The sequence below is a fragment of the Myxine glutinosa genome, chromosome 6 (assembly GCF_964187855.1).
Source record: "Myxine glutinosa chromosome 6, kmMyxGlut1.1, whole genome shotgun sequence".
In the NCBI taxonomy this organism is placed as follows: domain Eukaryota; kingdom Metazoa; phylum Chordata; class Myxini; order Myxiniformes; family Myxinidae; genus Myxine; species Myxine glutinosa.
The window spans coordinates 93,870,290-93,894,408 of NC_136266.1; positions in this window are offsets into that span (position 1 = coordinate 93,870,290).

Genomic DNA, 24,119 nt, shown 5'->3' on the forward strand with positions numbered 1-24,119 from the left:
ATATATGAGTAGATTGCGTTCTTGGGAGGTGGCATTATCAGTACCCCCATCCCCAAAGAGTTTAATATCAAGTTGAAGATGTATTATTGTGTTTTACACAATTAATTATTATACTCTCACAATCAACTTTGAAAATATATCATTCAATCTGTTTACTGACGATGAAGTCACCGTGACTTCAAAATACTTTATATTACACAGCCGGCCTTGATCACGGTTGGAACTAACCCCTCCATTTTTATTTTTTATTTTTTGGAAACAAGATCGAGGCTCGTGAAAGAGCTAACATTAATCACACAAAAAGTCAAACCGACACATAAAACACAAAATAAGGGGAGCGGAACACTAGATGAGGAGAGAAGGGGAAGGACACAAACACAACATTTGAGAGCAAGACACCGAGAGAAATGTTGGAGGGGGAGGGCTTGGGGGGAGGTGGTAGAGGTTTCAAACATATCAACACTGCAAGGACTTCCAGGAAAGAAGTTGGAATTTTAAAAAAAAAAGTGTATCTGGGGTGAAAATTAGCGGGGGTAGAAAAGATCAAGGTTTTGGATGGGGGAAGACAAGAGATGGCGGTGAACAGCTGTTTTAAAGACCTGGAGGGAGGAGTGGGATTGAAGAAAGTGAGGGAGTTTGTTCCAGAGGAGGGAGCGGACTGTTCACTGTTTAATGGAGAAATGTCCATTACATTATTTCTGCAGTCCTCCCTCCTACACCCATTTAACAATTTGTAGCCTTAGCTTTGTGGTACAAGGCACGTCTTGGTAACCCGGCCTATGAATTGAACTCCGGAGCGAACAGCGTGTAAGGCCGAGTGTGGTATCGTGCCGTGTAATTAGTGTTCCTTTAACACAAAAGGACCGTTCTCGTTTGTAAGCGACATTCAATTGTTTCCGTGTCCTCGCCCATTGTTCGGGAACATCTCTCATGGTGCGACAAAGTGTGAGCCGTCACGAGGCACTCTTTGTCTGCTGGTACAGCTATTGTTGTGTCGTCCATTCAGCGGTTGTGCGCCGAGGCCTGTTTACAATAAACATCCAGCTTTTTGCATCGTCGCCTCTCGCCTATCATAATGGATCAAGGTTTAGCTTTCAATCGACGCAAAAAAATTGGGCTAAAAGTTTCCGCCACCTCTTTAAGGTCACGCACGTGGTAAAATCACAAAGTGCTTCATAAACTTTCTGCTGTGTACCCACCACGTGATGTTGGAGGAAGCATGAGTTTCCCCGGGGAATTTTTTTTTTTTTTGCGCGAAAATTTACATCTGCCGTTTGGAAACCAAGAGCTGAAATGAAAGTAGCCAAGTAGCCATGAAATCACCTCCGCCGAAAAACCTGGACAATTTCAACTTCACCGGAAATGCTGGGAGTGTGCTGTGTCCTGACGTATCATTCCCGACCAACACTCGGACAATTTTCTCAGCCACTGATTACATCGTCTCCCACAAACTTGGAGCATCGGCCACTGATGATTATGATTATCTCACCGCCTACAAAACTATGATTTTTAAGAATTGGTCAAATTTATGTGGAACATTGGATTTGATGCACCATACTCTTTATGGACTTGTTGGTGCTTCCAAAACAGTTATTCTGGGTGTTTTGCCATTGCCTTCGCAGCGTTTTTTGTCCATGCTCGATCCTTTTATATGCTGAGCATCTTACATTTTCTCACAAAAGCAAGGAAGCAGCAAACACCATTTTTAGAATCTTTCCCACGACTCAGCCAGGGATTGGACCACTGACCTCCCATTACGCCATTGAGTCTAGGTGTGTCTAAGAACGTCAGCAATATGTTGTTCTCGTATTGAAGAAGCGCAGGAAATGCCTGAACGTGTGCATCATCGTACCCCTTTAAAACGGAGGTGACCTGTTATAATGAAATAGATAAGATTATATCAGCCTTGTTTGCAACATTATTCATGCACAATGCAGCTGATGTATCGCATTACCGACACTGTGCAGGTGCATATTATCGCACACCGAAAATGTCTACACACCGTCATGTCAGGACTTGGCAAAATAAATCGCCTCTTCGTAGTCTGTCCGTAATATTGATACGATCTTTCTGATTTTTCCGATCACTCAACTGAATCAGTGTGGAAAATCGAGTCTGTTTTCAACGCTACGTGGTGGTGTACTCCGCATGTGCTTTCTATCTTGACCTTAGTTTTCTTCTGTATGTTACACATAGCTCACTTCATCAATACATCCTTCAGGTTATCTATTGCACATCTCAAGAGCTTGAGCAGCACATCTTTATGTACCTCTATTTCCTCGAACATGGATCAACTCTTAAGCATCCAACACAACTCTGTTCTTGATCTGCACTGATTGCAACTGCCGCCATGCCAGCTGGCTGGGTGTCAGAAGTTCTACGACCAGCCATGGCATCGCAGCTACGGCCTTCTGCGATTGTGGGTCTGACCCAATCTGAAAACTTTCCAAGCCGGATTTCTGGAACTAGTGCATCCTCCCTACTGGACCTGGCAATGACTAACTTTGCACTCAACCTCCCCCATTCCTCCCTCTACCCCTCTCGGCTCCTCTGACCATGTTATTGTCAATGCCCATATCTATCCGGCTATTGTGAGGGAGCAACCCCAACGACGCAGATTATGGCTATTTACACCGATCGAGGGATTGTCATTTTCCCTCTCACAAAAGGATGCTGTTCCCATATCCACTGCTTCTGAGGTTGAATCTGCTTAGAAATACTTTCACAAGAGCTTACTTTCTCTCATGCACAAGTTTTTCCCATTTTGTTTACTCAATTCTATCCATCCTTCTTGGCCATGGTATATTGAATTCTGTGACAAGGCTGTTGTGGTCAAACAGCTTTCTTTCTCAACATGGAAAGCTAACTCAATTGAGGGCATCTTTAGGTCACTCCTTAAAGCTTGCAGCAAGTGTGTGTCCATCCCGAAGCAAACCAGAAACACATCATCTTATCATCCCACAAATCGCAAGACTGAATTTTCGAACCAGTTCTTGTTCCTCAAACTATTGGTGATACCTTGTGAAGGCCATCTGTGGTGCATGCTCTTTCTCCGCCGCCTGCCTCCCCTTAAGTGGCAGCAACGCAGGCTGCGCTAGAGTTAAGACTGAATGTGTCAACTAGATTTTTGTCTCCAAATATCATGTACCCAACGTATTCTCCTCTCTCTCATCTTACCCTCTCATACCCACCGTCTACTGGACATTGTGTCCTTCTCAACTGAGAAAGTTCTGTCCAGCTTCAACGCTGATTCAGCAATGGGCCAGAAGGCATTAGTGTCTACATTTTCAAATCATGCTCTGCCTCTCTTGTTTCTCCTCCATCTTGCACTCTTCAGCCTGTACTTCTTTAGCCATCTCCCATTTGTCTGAAAGTATGCAAATATCCCTGTCATACATCATTAAGGACAGAAAAACAGATCCTTTCAAATACAAATCAGTAAGTATACTTCCAATTGCAAAATCATGGAATCCATCATTACCTCGGCCACCGAAGGTAGACGGAGATTATGTTTTCACCCCGTCTCTGTTTGTCTCTCTGTAAGCAGAATATCTCAAAAAGTTGTGGATGGATTCAGACGAAATATGGTGGGCAGTTTGAGTATGTGAAAAGGACTAATTGATTCGATTTTGGTGAAGATTCAGATCCGGATACAATAAGTTTTAAAAATAGAAAGTGAGAACTTTAAGAACACGGTCTTCACCATTTGAGAGATATGGCCAAAAACTATATGGAGCATGAGGTTTCAAAAAGTTGTCGACGAGTTATGACAAAATTTGGTGGAAGAGCTGGGTACATGACAAGAACAAGCCGATAAGATTTTGGTTGAGGCGTGGGTGCAGATCCGACCCAACAGTGGGATACAAAACGTAAACTGTTTAGCCTGGCAGAGGTATGTGCTCTACCGAATGCCATTCCAGTTGCTGCTGTGGTTGTTCATCCACTTTTTCAAACAGCCTGATATTTTACCATCACTTTGGATTCTCTCCCAGATACTCACCTCTAGACATGCTACTGCTCATCTCTCAGCAATGGTTGAAGGCCATAAATCTGAAAAAACAAGTCAGGACTGTTTCCCTGGACATTTCTCTTGCAATTTAACAGTCTGGCTTTGGTTGCCAATCTCTTTGCCTTTGGCATACAAGGATATCTTCATTGCTGGATTTTTTTTTCCATTCCTCCACTCTTGCATTCAATGCATTAATATCAATACACTCCTCTCCTCTCTCAGTAGAGGTTGAAGTACGCTCAGGCAGTGTTGGAACCAGTCTTCTTCCTCACCTACATAAACTACCTCTCTGATGTTCCATGGAAGACCCTCTTTTCCTTTTTGCAGGCAACTCCTCAATCTGCCGTACAGGAACTGCTTCTCACTGCTAGGCAGACTGCAGCTGCGTCACTCTCTGTTGATCTTGAATTGATTCGATTCTGGTCTGACAAATGGAACATGTCCTTCAATCCTGGCAAATCTCACGGTCTCACCCTGTCAGTCCCAAAGTATTGTCAAATGAACACACCTATCTATTTCCATGCATGATCAGCTACTGAAAGAGGTTCAGGCTCTTCAAATGCTAGGCTTCAACATCCTCCCCTGGGCTGATGACATCGTAAAGCCGGCCACAAAATGGGCATCTTCAATATTGTACCAAGTCATTCCTTGAAAAGAGCTGGCATGCTGGCCTAAACTCACCTACAAATGATGTAGCCTAGGTGTGAATCTCGACCCAGCTATAAACTGTCATCTCGGTGTTTCACAGACAGTGTGATTCATCATTGCATGTGTCATCCCTCAGATGGTTGTTAAACTGGGTGTCCCATCTGCTGGCATTAGTTGGTGGACGTTAAAGATCACACGGTGTCCTTTGCGGAGAGTGGGCGTGTTATCGCAGACACCATGGGCAAAATCAAAATTCCTGCTTCAAACATCTGCAGCACAGCCGCACCCTCAGCCAATTATGCTACTTCTAATCGCAGCCTTGTGCTGCATCCGCAAGAAGAAGATTTCTTTAAAAAATCATAATTACACACAACCGACAAAGCCTTCGCCCAGAGCTTAATGGGGTACTCCTCTCCCATATTGACTTGTACTCCAGCCTCACATCGGTCTCTCCTAGAATCTGCAGAATCTAAAGCTCTCAACATTATTAACCTCTCTCGCAATGAGGCCAAAGAGTAAGGCTGGTTTAATACTCTAATATTGGAAACAGATCTTTATGCTTTGTTTTTACCACACCTGCTCTGAGCTAGTTTTGTCTGCTCTCTCAGGCCTCTGACCCATCTCAGAAATTCCAGGTTGCACACGTTTTTCCACTGACCCTGCTCTGGCTTAAACTCCATAAATCCAGACTCACTGCACACCTCAACTTTTTGTTTCCTCTTTTACCCCTTTTGTGGAACCGCTTTCCAGAAGATGTTCAATCCTACGTTTTCCTCTTTGCAGGTTTCCGTCTCCTCCCCTCCTTTGCCTCTCTCCTCTTTTCTTCTTCGTTCATCCCTTGCTTATTGTGCCCCACTGCCCGCTTGTTGCCTTTTACCCCACACACGTAGCTATTTGCAGACGTCGGTCCATGATTGAGAAACTACTTAGTTTCCAAGTTAATAACAAAGCAGGGTTAAACACTGTAGCACCCGAATCAGAACATGAATGAGAACACGGACCTGCAGTTTAGCAGTAGGCCTTCTCTGGCTCAGAATTTGTCAAATTGTATGGACTCTCGTCCTGAGCACGCATGCGCACAGATTGGTAAGGTAATTGTTTTCATTTGTCCTCCTCTCCGGCAGTCAAACAACATAGAAAATTATTCCAAACAGGAAACTTAGTGTTTTTAGGGACATAATAACGGACACAAGCCACAGACATGAATAACGAATTTAACGCATCAAATAAGTTATGTAAAAGAGGGTGTGCCAATGGCGGTTAACTTTTGAAAAAAGCTTATTTTCTACAGCCCTAAAAACCTCGAATTAATTTATTTTAATTCAACTATATACTTGACCACTGAAGAACACAAATCGCCTTCTTGGCACTTTCAAAAACCTTCAGTTTAGCAGTACTTAGACAAAATATTATGCCATTTTACGCCATCTCGACCAATCAAATTTGCCGCTCACGCTCTCAGCATTGGGGAATATTGAGATTCAGAGAAAATCGCCAGACACGTGCTAGTGCTCGGATATATCGATTGTGCTTGAAAACGAAAAGCAAAAGAGTTGAAAAGACTCTTCCCATGTCCCTTTTCTCAAGACTGCGCAGGCATAAGGTGTTCTGTGAACTCTCTCGTTTTCCTTCTGTTACATCACTCTTCCATGAGCCTCGATCTTGTATATAAAAAGCACGATATCATAACCTTTTCCATAATAGTACTATAATTGTGTGCATTTTAATTTTTTTTATTTGCATGCTATTATAATTGCGTGCGTTTTTATTTTTTATTTGCATGCTATTATAATTGCGCGCGTTTTTATTTTTTATTTGCATACTATTATAATTGCATGCGTTTTGATTTTTATTTTTTATTTGCATGTTATTATAATTGCGTGGGTTTTTTTTTTTTTTTTGCATGCTATTATAATTGCCTGTTTGTTTTTTTTTGCATGCTATTATAATTGCGTGCGTTTTTTGGGGGGTTTTTTTTGCATGCTATTATAATTGCATGCGTTTTTATTTTTTATTTGCATGCTATTATAATTGCGTGCGTTTTTATTTTTTATTTGCATGCTATTATAATTGCGTGCGTTTTTATTTTTTATTTTCATACTATTATAATTGCATGCGTTTTGATTTTTATTTTTTATTTGCATGTTATTATAATTGCGTGGGTTTTTTTTTATTTTTTTTTGCATGCTATTATAATTGCCTGTTTTTTTTTTTTTGCATGCTATTATAATTGCGTGCGTTTTTTGGGGGGGGTTTTTTGCATGCTATTATAATTGCATGCGTTTTTATTTTTTATTTGCATGCTATTATAATTGCGTGCGTTTTTATTTTTTATTTGCATGCTATTATAATTGCGCGCGTTTTTATTTTTTATTTGCATACTATTATAATTGCATGCGTTTTGATTTTTATTTTTTATTTGCATGTTATTATAATTGCGTGGGTTTTTTTTTTTTTTTTTTTTGCATGCTATTATAATTGCCTGTTTTTTTTTTTTTGCATGCTATTATAATTGCGTGCGTTTTTTGGGGGGTTTTTTTTGCATGCTATTATAATTGCATGCGTTTTTATTTTTTATTTGCATGCTATTATAATTGCGTGCGTTTTTATTTTTTATTTGCATGCTATTATAATTGCGTGCGGTTTTATTTTTTATTTGCATACTATTATAATTGCATGCGTTTTGATTTTTATTTTTAATTTGCATGTTATTATAATTGCGTGGGTTTTTTTTTTTTTTTGCATGCTATTATAATTGCCTGTTTTTTTTTTTTTGCATGCTATTATAATTGCGTGCGTTTTTTGGGGGGTTTTTTTTGCATGCTATTATAATTGCATGCGTTTTTATTTTTTATTTGCATGCTATTATAATTGCGTGCGTTTTTATTTTTTATTTGCATGGTATTATAATTGCGTGCGTTTTTTTGTTTGTTTTGCATACTATTATAATTGCATGCGTTTTTATTTTTATTTTCTACTTTTTATTTGCATGTTATTATAATTGCGTGCGTTTTTATTTATTTTCTTTTTATTTGCATGCTATTATAATTGCGTGCGTTTTTATTTTTTATTTGCATGCTATTTTATTGCGTGTTTTTTTTTTCTTTCTTTTTTTCTTTTTTTTTGCATGCTATTATCATTGCGTGCGTTTTTATTTTTTATTTTCATGCTATTATAATTGCAAGACACGAGCTGAGGGCGTTTCATTCCGACATATCAGAGATGCTCTGCAAACGGGGCGAGGGAGAGAGATGATGATGATTTCCCAGCCCATCTCGCTCGCTCTTAAAATGCAAAGCGTGCGGTGCTTGCCTGTGTATACATGTTTGCCTTTAATGCATTTGTGCAAAACGTGAAAAGCGTGCTGATAAACCCTTGTGCTTGCTAGACGTGCTGGGATTCTTTAGGAGTTGTGCAGGACCAAACGTTCTCCTCTCCCCCAAATACCCCAAACACAATACCCAAACCCCAAATACAATCCCAAATACCCCAACCACACACTTTCTCATACCATCCCATTTTTGCATACATCATTTCCAATTTTTTTGCGGCATTTTCGCGAATCGTCTTGATGCGCGATCGCTCGCCACTTGCCTTGCATCAATCATTGACCGCTGAGCTTCTCGGGTGCACAGAGAAGCCCTTTCGTCCCCCGCCCCCCCCCCGTCCTCCCGCGCGTTCCACGCCAACGACCTCCAGAAAGCCCCCAACCCCCAGGATGTCTGCTATGGTGCTTGCGTCCATACACCCCCAGGGCCGTTTCTTTACAAATCATTGGCCAACCTTGAAGGAGGCATCATAAGCTTCACCACCTATACCCCCAGCCCAGACTCTTCCATCTCTTTCTCCTGCATGCCATTTGCTCTCCATCTCCTTGCTTCTTCTTCGACCCCAGGTGCACCTGCTGCAACGCTATAGATCTAGAAGGGCTCGGAAAGCTGGGATCTCAGATCTATTCTTCAATCGGTGGAGCGCGCGGAGTACGCAAACACCATTGCAGAATATCCTTAATACATCTACTATAGTTGAGGGCTGTGCCCACATCCTCACACTGTCACACACGCTGTGCCTTCTGACTCATCACTGTGTAAATCCGGGTGTTCAATAATGGCGGGAACTTTCTCATCGGACACAATGAAGTGCACAGTCGTGTCGGTTTCACACTTTTGAATTGACTCAGGTCACCTTGATTCATCGTGCTCTGCAATTGCACGTTTTAAAACCCATGATCAGGAGCCTCATTTACTGATGAAATGTATACTTTAGACAACTTAGAAAGCACCATATACACGCGGACTACTTAAAATGGCGGAATGGACTATTTTCGATGAAAGCCTAAATTAAACTGAGCTTGTAAACATGGACATGCAGGTAATTAAGGCACAGGTACAGGCTATTTGACCCTCTCCACCTGTGCTACATGCACATCCCGCAGCACCCCATCTCAGTCACCTCTCCTGCGGGTAGTGCTAATTTACAGTTAACCCCAAGCACCGTGAAATTTGCCATGGCACTGGCACACGATGACATGTTCTTTTTGAAAGACGCTGCGCGGTAGTTCACGTCTACACGACCTCAATGCCGACGGAACAGCCGTCTTTACTTTGCCAACTGAAAGAAGACGTGCTCCGAGGTGCAGCACCGCCTGCTGCACATAACCACACTGACATGGGATGGGGTGTGTTCACTTACCAAGCAGCTAGCTAGTCTTTTCTGAACGAAGTAGCAAAAGTTGTCCATCTCACTCACTACTCAGATCCGTCCCATCTTGCTGGATTCTACCCAAAGCCAGTAATAACGGTTGCAGCAATTTGAAGACAACAGTCAAGGATCCTTCGTGAGAAATCCAGCTGGTTTTACCAGGTTTGACTCATTTGAGCTTCAGTGCCAGAGCATCTTCTGTTTTTGCCCCAAGACAGTCGTTTTGGCTCTTGTTTAAAAAAAAAAAAACATTAATTACATCGTACAATGAAATTTCACTGAAGTCATACAACACTGCACGTGAAAGTTGCTGGACTGCTGGGAGAGGGTGGACTAGGGGCTGGAATAATTCAGGAGGGTGTGTGTACTTCTTCACCATACCACGTTTGGGGACACAGTAGGGACATCCCTGGTTTGAGATATCCATTTATAGTCTTATACCAAATTGCGAGTGTTTTAATGTATGTTTTAAAAAGCCTATGTGTGTTTGATCAAGTTATTATGTTTAAGTCACTAGAGGGCCCGTTGGTCCATTGGACCCAATTTTCATTGATCTCCACCGCCTTGTAAAATACCAGCCTGCCGGACTTGGGGGGAGTGGGTGTTTGTGGGGGGGGGGGGGGGGGAAGAGGTCTTCTCGGTCCTCTGGGTATTTTGTGTTGTCGGGGACTTTTGTTTTTTTTTTTGGTCCTTGAGTACTTTTGGGTCATCTGGGTCTTTTGGGTCCTCATTGACCCTTGGGTATTCTGGGTCTTTTGGGTCCTCATGGTCTTTTGGGTCCTCAGGATATTTTGGGTCCTTAGGGTCTTTTGGGTCCTCGGACTTTTGGGTATTTTGGGTCCTCGGGAACTTTTGGGTCATCGGGGACGTTTGGGTCCTTGGGGACTTTTGGGTACTCTGGGTCTTTAGGGGTCTTGGGATCTCAAGGATCGTAGGGGTCTTCAAAGGTCTAAGAGGTCTCAGCAGTCCAAAGAGTTAAAAGGTACATTTTAATAGTATACAACAACAACAACAACAACAACATGCATTTTAAGGCCATTTTCCCTGCTAGAGCAGGGGTTAGCCTTGCGGTCCCAGGTACATTTTAATACTATGTACTATGTAATTAATTAATAGACGTATGTAATTAATAGACACAAAAAGTTTGACACACACACACACCTCATCCATTTATAGTAGATACTATCATCGTGCTATCTTTGTTACCCATGCTCCGCAAAAAGTCGATTTGTCTGGACTCGTCATAAGCACCTTTTGGATGTGTAGATCAACGTTGTTGATAGTCCCAACACTATGTTCGAGCACGTACTGATGAAACGAGAGGACTTATTGGCGTATTTCCTCCCTTTGCAATAACTTATTGCAAAGAGAGGCAGGAGGGATCGTCCAGCAGTGTGGAAACGGGTCGCAGCTGATGTGCGGTGACCCAAAGAAAACGCCCATCGAGTGATCGGACCACATTGGCCGCCTCAGAATGGCTCTGTCGATTTACAGGGGTTATTTGAGTTTAGGCTGCAGATTTGGCAGCTGGTCGTTAAAAGGGTCGATTATTCTCGCCATGTCACCCTCTCGTATTCAAGAAGGTGATGTGCAGGTAAAAATTCCATTGATGTCTGCATATGATTGGGCTGAACTGAAGTGGCCATGTGCTGGTTTGCCATGCGTGGTCTTCAAAGCAAACCCAAATGTATATACTATATTGATTCTGCATTTAAGGACCTTGAGATGACATTCCTCATATTGTGTATAAAATTGCTGTTTGGATTATCGAAATTCGTCTTATCGGGATCCACACTATTTAGTGATATATATTGCTGTAGAAATGTCCCCGAGGGGTTAATAAGCGTATAGAATAGAGCAGTTGTTTCCTTAAAGTGGATGTCGAGCATTAGCGCAAAGTAATTGATTGTGATATTCAATATGCGTCACCTATATGTCTAGTTGGATGACGTTTCCTTTTCCCAATGTCTGCGTCAAAAATTACCAAACCTAAAAAAAACATTTTTATCCCTTACTTCATGGTCTTCATGGTCTAGTTTCATGGTCATCCAGTCATCCCAGCGCATTATCATCAAATGTATGTATATCCAGTCATCCCAGAACATTATCATCAAATGTATATCGAGTCATCCCAGAGCATTATCATCAAATGTATATCCAGTCATCCCAGAGCATTATCATCAAATGTATATCCAGTCATTCCAGAGCATCATCATCAAATGTATAGCCAGTCATCCCAGAGCATTATCATCAAATGTATATCCAGTCATCCCAGAACATTGTCATCAAATGTATATCCAGTCATCCCAGAGCATTATCCTCAAATGTATAGCCAGTCATCCCAGAGCATTATCATCAAATGTATATCCAGTCATTCCAGAGCATTATCATCAAATGTATATCCAATCATCCTAGAACATTATCATCAAGTGTATATCCAGTCATCCCAGAGCATTATCCTCAAATGTATATCCAGTCATACCAGAGCATTATCATCAAATGTATATCCAGTCATCGCAGAACATTATCATCAAATATATATCCAGTCATCCCAGCCTGGTGTTGGCTTAGCGGTTAGGATGGCAGCTTGGGATCCCAGGATCCATGAAGAGGGTGCAAGACCAGAAATGAGGCGGAAGAAGACAGAGACCACTGACCTGTCGGCAATAGCAAAATAATAGGCCCATAGACTCAGCTTCATCGCGGGAGATTCCAATAATCCTGAAAGCCTTGGTCAAGCTGAACAACGTGAGGCAAGGGGGGCCAGCTCAGAGGGGATAGCAGTACTCCATCAAGCTGCGGATGAAAAGCCTTGTTGGTGGATTAAAGGATAGGGGATGAGGTGTGCCAATGAAGGACTTTGTACGATGGAGAATGCCGAGTCGGCATCTGGCTTTGGAGGCCAACTTTGAAATGTGGTTTGCCCAAGAAAGAGAATGGCTGAGAGCGACACCCAAGAGTTTGAGTGACTGAACTTCTTTGAGATGGTTGTTGAGAAAGTATTTGGGAGGGTTTGCGGAACAGTCCTTTCAGAGAGAGAGAGAGCGAGAGTGTGGGTTTTATCAGAATTGAAAGACACGTTCCAAGTGTGTTTCTAGTTCCAGATTTTGATTTTGTCAAGGTCTGAGGAGAGGGAAGAGGTTGCTGCCTGTCTGTCAGAAGGATGAGGGATGTCACGGTAGTGGTGATCAGTCATCAGCAAAGAAATGAAGGGCATTTTCCAGAGTCAGAGAGATTAATGAAGATTAGGAAAAAGATGGGGCCTACAACTTTGTCTTGGGGTACTCCATTCTTGACAGGTAGAGGAGAAGAAAGAATCCCGTTGAGAGCCGCACTGTGGCTACGAGATTGGTGAAAGTCAGCAATCCAAGAGTGGAGTTGGCCTTGGATTCCATAAGCAGACAGTTTGAAGAGCAAGGTGGGATGGCAGTCTGTATCGAAAGCTCGAGATATGTCCAGAAAGATGGCCCTGATCTCATGTCTGATATTGAGGGCCTCTATCCATTTTGGCAGAGTAGAAACAGCATATCCAAGGTAAAGTGACCTGGTCTGATTCTGAATTTATGATCTATGATGAGGTCGTTGTGGAAAAGTTATGATTTTATGTCAACATAAAATCGATGGATTCCATGTAGTATGGATAAAATAGGCGATGATGGAATCCATGACCTTGATGATTGGAAGTAAACTGATTGGTCTATAGTTTAGGCCTTAGGGGATCTGTTTTTGCACCTTTTTATGCCTCCGCCCCGGAAGGTGGCCAGAGGCATTATGTTTTCGGGTTGTCCATCCGTCCGTACGGACTAGACCTCGTTTTTCTCAGCAGCCACATGTCCGACTGAGACTAAACTTTCAGGGTAGGAGCGATACCCTCGCAGAATGTTTTTATGACGATTGTGATGTCATAGGTCACCTGGTATACCAGCCATAAATGTTTCAATTGAATGCTTTATTCGAAAAATCTGAAATTGCATGCACATGATCTATGACCCATTTGTATCGAAATATTAAATTTGACATCATAGGTCACATGGTTTGGCAGCCATATTGAATTTCACTGAAAACCTTTAAAAAAAACATCTTCTCCCAAACCACCAAATCGATTGCCTCCAAACTTTACATGTGTCATTGACTAGGCATGACGATTAAAAGTTAATCACAAAAATGTCATTGGGCACATGGTGTGGCAGCCATATTGGATTGAAGGTGAATATTAAATAATTAAATCTCTGAAACCGCTTACCCAATTGATGCGAAATTTTACAAATGTCATCTAACACCATTGTTGCATATCGTTTGAAAATGATGACATCATATGTCACTTGGTTTGGCAGCCATCTTGGATAGAAAAACAAACCTTATCCGATCAACACGAAACTTCACAAACATATCCCCTAACCACACATATGCAGAGTGTACATTTTTAATGTCATGTCACGTGGTTTGGCAGCCATATTAGCTTGAAAGCCGATATAAAAAAAAATCCCTTCTTCAAAACTGCTTCACCGATCGACGTGAAACTTTTCCAGTCTGATTTTAAAAAAAACAAAAAAAACTTAAACAGTTGAAGGGATTTAAATCAAACTTGTTTATTTTTAGGACAGTGAATGAGGGCATCTACCCGTTGTCACACGCAGGGACTATGATAAGGCAAATTGGCACAGTCACATTGCTATAGTTATGTAATGCTGTGATTTTGGCTGATTTCCAAGCAGATGGAAGATGACCCAGGGCAAATGATCAGGTGAAATGGCAGAGAAAGGAAGTGCAAGAGCAGCAGAACAGGTTTTTAGGACTCATGAGCTAATGCCGGCTCATGAGTCACTTGGGTTGCCAAGTTGCCGAATATCTTTGGTTGCCAGAAACTTCTCCACTTTATTAGGAGTAGTTGAGAAGTCCAGGAGCAGTTGGGTACAACTGGGAAGGGTGGGTACAGAGAGGGAGGGAGAGAGCAGAGAGAGAGAGACAGACAGGGACAGGTGGAGGACACAATATTTGGAAGCAATTTATTATTAGCGCACCTGGAATGAAGTACAGGGGGGCTTATATGATGGTGCGTCATCAGTCTGTCCGTAAACACTTGCAACTTCTTCTGCGAAACCGCTGATGGGATTGCGACCAAATTTGGCACAAATGATATTTGTTATGTTGTGACTAAGGCTTGTTCACGGAATTTTAAAAAATCGGGGTTGCGAGGGGTTGCCCCTCAAAATAGGTGTTTTTTTGTTTGTTTAAAGTCTTATGATTATGTTAGTATGATTCTACATGCTGCCCTGTCTTCTATCAAGCATTGAAATTGGTTTAAAATACCTTTAGTCAGTCAGTGCAGTATACTGTTTATTCTACCAGGTGAGCACCAGGGGTATTGCCCCTATGTTTACATACAGTACATGCATTGCTTTCTTTTGTTGCCTCCCCATGATCCTTGATCGTGCATTATTAATATACCTCGTCTATGAGGTGAATTCTGGCTGTGGTGGTCACTTCATTTCGTGGTAATAAGGCACCAGTTGATGGATTAATCGGTGGCGGTTCTCCATACCGCATAGAAGATTGCGTCACATATCTTGGCGTTCAACGATGAGTACCGGTAGCCTAAATAGATCCAGACACGTGGTAACTACTCGTGTAACGCTTGCCCGATTTGGACTCCCCAGTCTGCGTGGTAGTGTGGCTCTTGGACATGAGCTACGGTAGGGGGTGGTCATCAAAATGGTTGAGCATTGCGGTCGCTTTGACGAGACTCACCTGATTCGAACCGGGCAACTGGGACAACCAGTCAACCACAACACTGGTGTTGAGGAGTTGGATAGGACCTGAGGTGAAATTTCTCGAACCTCAAAGCCAAATTATGGAGCGTACAATAACCATTGAAATTTAAACATGTCAGGAGACGACGATGGTTCACGAACGAGCGGTATTCAATGACAAAGGACGGACTATAACCGAAACAGGCCCGGACAGGCCAGGCCCGGAAATGTCAAAACGAAGGTTACTGACCTTGAAATGAGATAGAAAATAATGTATAATCAGTTATGAGGTTAGTTAGCTACACAATACCGAAAATTCGGTGAAAAATGAAATGGGGGAAAAAATAATAATAATAATATTGTTATGGAAACGGGGACGGCGCTCCCCTTAGCAAGGGGGGGGGGTTAATCCCCCTTCTATTTGCACTGGCCGTCTCCGATCCTGAAGCTACCCCGCTCCCCTGTGGGGTGGGATTAGCTGAGGCGATTGGTCAAGGGATTCCCGTACACCCCCGCCAATCCCTCCACAAGGCAGGTGGGTAACTCCGCTCGAAACCACGGACAAGATGGTATTTTGCTGAGCGGTTTTAGCAGCCCCCCGTTCTAGCTGTTTATCAAGGGACTAAACCCAATTCATAAAGCGTTGGCCGAAATCGCACCACAGGAACTCAATTGGGAAATCTCTAAAGCGATCGGATGAGAAAGAAGAAGTCAACGAATGGAGGAACAGATATTTATTATTATTTACACAAACCCAAAGAAGAAAAGAAGAACGAAGTAATTTACAGGGAAGAGGAAGAAGCAGATACACAGGGCAATTCTTACTTATACAGGCTTAACTTATACCCAGGACAACACAAAGGACAGACGACGGGCAGACTCACACGAATGGGGAATGAAGGCAGGAACGAATGGCTGGAAGGAGAGGAAGGTTCAGGTCCGGGCAGAACGGCAAGCTGGAGGCAAACGGCCGCCGACTCCCCCGCAATCTGGTTCACACAGCAGGTTTTGCGCGCAGCAGCGCGTCAGGGCTTCACGTGCAGGGGGCAGCGTCTCTCAGGCCTCGTACGTCCTCCGAAGCTCTCAGCAGGACCTGCGCAAGCACCTCCCCCAAAACTCTCTTGCGGAACTGCTTGCCACGGAACTCAACTACTCTAGTGGGGGCTCCGCGCAACGGGTTATATAGGCCACACCCTCGAATCTTCGTGAACCTGCTCGATGTTTCTTGGTCACGCCTCTCAAGCCATACCCCTGATCTCTGGTTGGTCGTTCGGGGGCTCCACCCTTGATGATGAGGTGGGGCCACGCCCTTCTTCTCCGAGTTGGAGCACATGTTGAATGGCGGCGAATGCAGTTGGTAATGCAGTTGGCAATGGAGGCAATGCAGTTGGCAATGGAGGCAATGCAGTTGGCAATCGGGCTCTATCTTATTTCATTTGGTGCAGCGCAAGGTCAACTCGTGGAGACACAGCCTTAACTGATACACAAAATACAGAAATAACTATAGAGAGGTTCTATGGTGGCCTACGTGTGTGCGATAGACTAACTAAAGGACGACCTTTGATCTTTACATGAATGGAGGTATTTACAGGAATCATTACATTATTTACAATGGGGGTATATTTACAATGAATTACACACAGTGCACGGTTTCCCAAATCCGTACTATATATATATATATATATATATATATATATATATATATATATATATATATATATATATATATATATACACAAGTAAATAAATAAAAAATCGAGCTCCGTGGGGCTAGACACATGACATTGGCCTAACCAAATATCGAAATCCCTGTCAGATTCCACCAACTCCCTCGGAGAAGATGTAGCTTGAACTTGATTACCCCCTAAAAAGACATCTTTTTCGGGCGTGGCTCCGCTCACAATGGGCGCAATACGCCCACTCTAGGCAGGACACAACTAGATCATGATATCAACCTCCCACCCAAGTTTCATCAAGATCAGATGATGTCATCGGGTAGTTATGCTGCGGACAGACAGACAGACACACAGACAGACGCACACACATGACGAATATAGTGGTCACTTGATAACTCGTGAACCAATTTATTAAAAACACCACTATGGAGGACCAAAGTGTTCAGAAAAAGGTGCAGCAAGCATGTGGGGTGGGAGGACGAGGAAATGCTCGGTACCGTTGATAGTGTAATGTAATGTGTATGTATATATATATATATATATATATATATATATATATATATATATATATAACTGTAAGAAATAGTAGAAACTCCAAAGTACGAGCAGGGCGTCTCATTTGTATTGAATATATAATCGTTAGATTAAATAAGACGCGGACGTAGCTTCAGGACGTCGATCTTTAATTGTCGACCAAGCTTTCGACCAACAAAGATCTTCTTCTGAGTCAGCCCCAAGTTGCCGTCCATATATATGTGTGTATATATATATATATATATATATATATATATATATACATATATATATATATACATATATATATATATACACACATATATAATATACACACGCTACTTAGCAGAGATAGACCATATCGTGTTCTCAATCCATTGGATCACACACAGCATGCCGTTTCTGTGAATAGCTCGAGTTTATTGGGAGCTCACATTAAACACACCGAGTCTGTGGGAATCAGAGAGTGAAGAGGAAGAACATGTGAACGACGAAGGCACAACGGAGCGTGCGCGGGTTTGCGTCAGATGGCGTCACATTCTAAGCAGTAAAACAACAACAACCAATACTGGTGTGGCCACTTTCTTTCCTTGAAAGGAAACTTCTCTTTGCTAACTAACATTTCTTGTTAACTAGTATAAGTCAACATGCCCATACGATATATCAAGACGTAGAAGAAATGCAAAATATTGGGAATAAACACCAGCAAATTAAGTCAAACCATTCAATAATACTGCATTGCTGGGCCATGACAAAAAAATTAAAACCAGAACAGTATTTGTACATGTGCCTGAATGTAGTAAACTGACAATGCCAGGTTAAGCGGAAAGGTGCCATCACTGGATAGACTGTCCTCAGGTACCTGGGAATTATTCTGCCCCGTTGACATATATGCAACTGCTCATCCATGAAGAACGTCGTCATCCAAGTATTTGGGGAGTGAACGCAGACGTCCAGATCCCCGGATAGGAGGTAACACGTCCAGATCCCCCATCACCATGGTGTTGAACCTCGGAATCACAGGGATGATAAAGCATATTGGGCAGAACGGCTGGAGGAGCACTTGGTGGCAGAACACATTCAGCTGGGGTTTAGACTTAGAGAATGGGAGGTATGTAAGGTGGATCGGGGAGGAGCGATAAGTGGCCCTTCTGAGTCACCTTCATCACAAAGAGAATCATCACAGGAACCTTTGTGCAGATGTGTGATGGCAGATGTGATCCACATGGGTACCTTGTAACACTCAGATTGTCGTACATGTTATGATGAGCGTCGGAGTTGAGAGCCAGCAAACTTGTGGATGTCACATAATTTGCGGTCCACAGACACAACCAGGTTATGATCATGTGCTCGAGACTTGGATCCATCTGAGTGCAAGTGCACCAGGTCTCCAACATGAATTGTCGGAGTGGCAGAACTGTTTGCTGATGGGGACTTGGACTTCTCACTATAAGTATGGTTCCTGGAGCATTGGGCATGCTGCTCTCGGATAAGGTTCTGATCCAAAATCGGAATCTGGTGGTTGGTGAACTTGTCACGTTGAGTCCACATTTCCCACGCAGACAACCTGTGAGATCTGATACATGAGTTTAATCGGGCAGTAGCTGTGGAAAGCTGACGAGGAGAAACTGGACCTCCTAACGGGTCTTGGTACATTAATTCAGCTTCAAATTCTTGAATGGCTTTCTCGGCGACAGGGTTTTTGTTGGGGTTTTTGGCACGACCAAGCTCGAAGTAGATGCGGTGATTTGGTAGTAGCTTGTCATTAGTGACAGACTTGAATGCAGAGGCATGATCAGTGATAGTCGGTGGCCCATCCATAGGATGAAGTTCAACGATGAGTCGGAACAGGTCGTCACGCTGGGTGTCATGGCATTCATCATAAATGAGAAAGGAACGGGTGTATGAAGTAATGCACTCATGCAAGACCAGGATCAGTTGACGCTAGCACTTTAGGATGCCTGCTTGGAAACGTCACACCGATTGTATTAGGAGGATTATCAGAAGATTGAGGAATGGCATGCGGAGTGATTTTTCACAGAAGCACAGTGGTGGCAACTGGTAGTTACATGGTTGATGGACCTATCCATGCCAAGGGCAAACAAGTGGCGATGCATCACCTGCTTAAGTTGATGGCAAGATGGGTCATCAATCTTGATGGGGAGAGCTGTGACAAGGCTGTCCAGGATGAGGTGATGAATAACAACGCGTTTACAGGAAGGTTGGAAGGGGTCGTAATAGTGGACAACCAGTAACCCGTCTTTTGAGATGGTGGCTGAATTCAGGTACCTTTTCACGTCTTTAATATTGGTCAGCTTTTTTGATGGTTGGTTACCTTGTTTGAGAAGGGCAGGTGTTCGGCGTAAATCTGCGCACTCAGACTGTAGGGCGAGCCAGGCTGAACAGTTTGTAAACGGCAATTTGGACTGACCAGTGAGGATGTCTTGGATAGAGAAATGACATATGACAGTTTTTCTGTCCGGTATTTTGTTATTGTATACTTAGTCTAGGTTCATATGACAGCTAATACATAGAACATATAATAAAGGGAGCGGGAGACAAAAGGGGGGGGAGAGAGGGAAGTACAACAACAGTAAGGAACAGGGACATCAGGGGATCTGTGGAAGAGAGAGAGCTGGTGTGGGGTACACAGGATACACAAGGAATTTGAGGGAGGTGGGTTTAGGGTAGATTAACAGGGGTAGAAAAGATCAAGGTTTTGTATGGGGGAAGATGTGAGATGGTAATGGAAGATGGTGACGCCACATTCACCCTAGGATAGTGATGGAGGTTTCAGCCTGGCTGAAACTGTGTGCACGAAACCAATGACAGTTTTGGATGCTGCCAAATTTAAACGGTTGGCTTGGAGCACGTCTAGCAGCCGTTTCTAGTTGACTAACGGTTAGTCTACGCTTTCTCCACCACAATATAGATCAGCGAGTTTGGCCACAACACCCTCCCTCCACGAGGTCTCCAAGTATGTGACATGTAAGTTCTTCAAATGTCGTTTCCGTTTCAGAGCCAAGCATACCCATAGTGGATCGGGCATAGACCCTAACACCACAGAAAGGAGTCACAACACTGCAGTACTTCATTGACCTTTGTGATAGTGGGATTTGATAAAAGGCATTAGTCAAGTCAGTGGTGATAATATGCTTCCATCTCCCGATTTGTTGAAGAGTTGAATCAACACCAGGCATCAAGGAAGGCTGGGATTTGCTATATCGACCAACATCAGCAAATGCTGTGACTAGTCGGACGCCACCACTGGACTTCTTAACCAAAAAGGAAAGGCTGAGGTACTCAACGTTGGACTTCTTAACCAAGAAAGAAGGGTTGAGGTACTCAACATTGGACTTCTTAACCAAGAAATAAGGGTTGAGGCACTCAGCGTTGACTCTTGCGTCTTCCGTTTTAACGAAGACACCCATATCTTCTATTTCATCAAACTTGAGTTGTAGTTCTGTGATGTTGCTGTGAGAGTATAAAGGTAGATGACCCTTACGTTGAGGGGGCTGGACAGGACCCACTTAACTACCAATTGGAATGAACCAGACGCACCATTATACCCTTTTGGCCTGGGGTCGAAGACATCATCATACTCTTGGAGAAGGGTGTGATATTCACGTCTAATGTCCAGAATGAAGTAATTGTTCGGGTCGAGTGTGACACTGCCTGAGTAAAGGCCTGGGGCTGTTTTTTCAGGTTGAGATGAAACTGGGTAATTGGGTTGGAGAGGGTTGGGTAGGTACAGGTCTCACCAGTGATTGAAGGCATGAAGATGGGACGAATTTCACAAAAATGTTAATGAGATCTGACGATTTGGGGGTCATCGGTTGAGTTGGCAATGTGGATCTTGCCACATACGCTCTGAGATTTGGGTTTGGGGCATATTTCAGTTGATGGACGATGAGCCCGATAGTCATTGCGTGGTTCCAGGGCGTATGTAGAATCAGACAAATTGTCAAGGAAGTCTAGCTTGATGTACTTACCGGACCATACAGTTGTAGTTCGTGAAAGGGCACGTAGCAAATGGGCACGGCGGACTGGATGGTGAGCGGGAGAGACATCAGATGAACTGTATTGGTATATGGACTCATCCTTGAGGATGATGTGGCATTTAGCCGGGCAAACTGAAATGGCATTCAGCTTCATGTAAGGTGTTCCTGCCAGGACATAAACCATCAACATCAAGGTTATCATGCAAAAACTGACTTTGACGAGTACTGTTAGTGGGGAGGATCCATCAGCCTGGTGTGTTGGCTGAGAACTTTTTTTCTTGGGTAAACCGAGGCATTTTGCCATCGATAGGCTCATCATGTTTCCAGTGGCTCCACTGTCAATTACGGCATGGATAGTGTCGTGACCGTAAAATGTGTCCAAGTAAGGTGACTGGCGTAGGTGAATTTTATATGCATGGGTGGAGGACTTGTCATTGTCATCTGGAAAGTCGATGGGGGGATCTTCCTCATCATCGTCAGCGACGTCTAAGATGTTAAATATTGGTCTCGCCTTGGCAATATATTGTTATGTTTATGGGGAGTAGGTGAAAGAATACCGTAGAAAAGGTAGAATTGTATCATTAATAGCATGGACCGTATAACGAGCAGAAGAAATCTCGAATGTACTAAGTAGGGAGACTGCAGCTTAAGGTCGTTTAAATGTTCACCACACGAGGGGTGGTGCAGTGCTAATTAGTGATAGGGTTTAAGGATAATTCTCCCCAGTGCCTACTTACCCTCTGTAATCTTACCCTAACGTTTTTTCTGACAAGGTCGGCCATGCAAATCTCCTTTAAACAACAACAACCACCAACTACAAGCCAAGCAGGTTCTCGGACTAAGCCCCGCCCCCAATTGACCTCATAGGCAAAAGGCCCCGCCCAAGAGTGAGGTGGAGAATCAAGGGGGTGGTCAGAAATGCCGTCAGGCCACAACCCCGAAGGGCTTAATTGGGCCGTAGGACATGGGCGGGGCGAACTGGGAGGGAAACAAGCCAATTGGCTCTCAGGAGTGAAGAAGGAGAGTGCGCTCGGTACCTCGGATCGACCAAGAAGGCTCCCCATTTTTGTGCGCTTGATGATGATGATTGTGTGTGGATTTTGAGGAGGTTTTGAGCTGTGGTGCTCTGCCAGGGAGCTGAAGGCCATGCTGTTTGTCCCCAGGAGAAAGAGGTGGAGAAACGAGATGGCCGTCTTCATGACTTGCCTCATCCCTGGTTGCCCACGGTGCCTTTGACGGGCGGCGTTTGACCTGGCCATATCGGCTGAGTTTCCCACGTGAGCTGCTCCGAGCCACCTTGCACTGCCGACCTCACCAAAACGACCCTTTGGAGACAGTTAAGTGCTGGAGAGGGAACATTTTATTTTACTTATCTTTCCCCTGTCGTGTTGTGTGAATCAGTCTGTGTGAGGTACCTCAGTTAAGAAATTAATTTACCTCAGTTTTTATTTCGACATTTTCATTCCATGCTTTATTTTTATTAAGTCATTATTGTTGTATTTTTATTTGTCATGTTTCTTTGTCAGTGGCTTCGGTATAGACCCGTGTGCTTCGTGTAGACTAACGCTCCGTGTCTCTTCTTTCCCGTGTACGCCAAAACCGTCAAACGATCGAAGCTCGCCTCAGGAGTTAAAACAATTTGGCTATTTGTCCAAGGCTGTTTTTAACTAGCTACGGACACGACAATATTTACGATATTGGTCAGGGAGGTAGCTACCTACACTTGTTGAGAAAATGGCAGTCAACATGCCCTGCATGGTGACATAATGGGCAGGATTTTGGGGAGCGTTGCGAAGGGTTATATTTTGTTTTGGAGTAGCTGTCAGGTGGAAAGACAGGTCTCTTCTGACTTTTAGAAAGATGGGCCCGCATGACTGTTGTATCTTCACAGGAACGTATTTCGTCTAGCAAGGTATGGCCAGGGAAATTTTCGGTTTGATGGACGCCAATGTACGAGAATGTTCAGTTCAGTTCCATAATGTTTGACTATTTTTGGTAGTGTCGGGTGGATTAGTTGTAGCCAGCTGAGGATGACATTATTTCGAGTGATGGAGATATCTCCTAGATATCTGCCAGGAGTTTCGCCATGGTGCGAGATGCATCCATCACGGCGTAGCAGATTGTCGTCGATAAAAGCTGTTAAGAGCTGGTACAGGTCTTCTGGGCGTTCTTCTGGTTCTAAACGGATATCAGAAAAATCAAGGAAATGTGCGCTGGTTGACTGAATACCGAAATGCAGGTGGATGACTTGCCACATATGGTCCACGGAGATAAAATCACGGAGAACGTGTTGCGTGCAATGACTGGGCAACAATTGGCTATTTGACCGAGCACCATCTCCAATGCATTGACTTTTAGTTGAGGTGTGTGGCGATTGGCTCGAGTGATATCTTCACCGTCGTCGGTAAACCCCCGAAGAGGTGTTGTTCTCATTTTCTTGATCCAATGTGAGCTGGTCACAAGAAAAGGAGCAAAACTCGGGTCGAGGGATTACGTGTACTGGAGATTTTGTATCCAGTTTTCGAAATAATGAATGCTTTCTGATTTAGTAAGGCACCACTGTTTGGGAGCCCGATGTGAGTTTGCCATCTTCATAGATGTAGATGAAAACGCTACTCACAGAAACCAGGTCAAAGGCTGTTACTCAGGGTGTATGCACTCAGGTGGTCTGTCACACGATGTCAAGTTCAAAAATCACGAGGCCTTCAAATGCAGCACGTTCATGCAAACCTTCAAAACACACCGAGTCCATGGACATCAAAAAGCGAAGAGGAAGAACATGTGAGCGACCAAGGCACAACCGAGCATGCGCGCGATGACG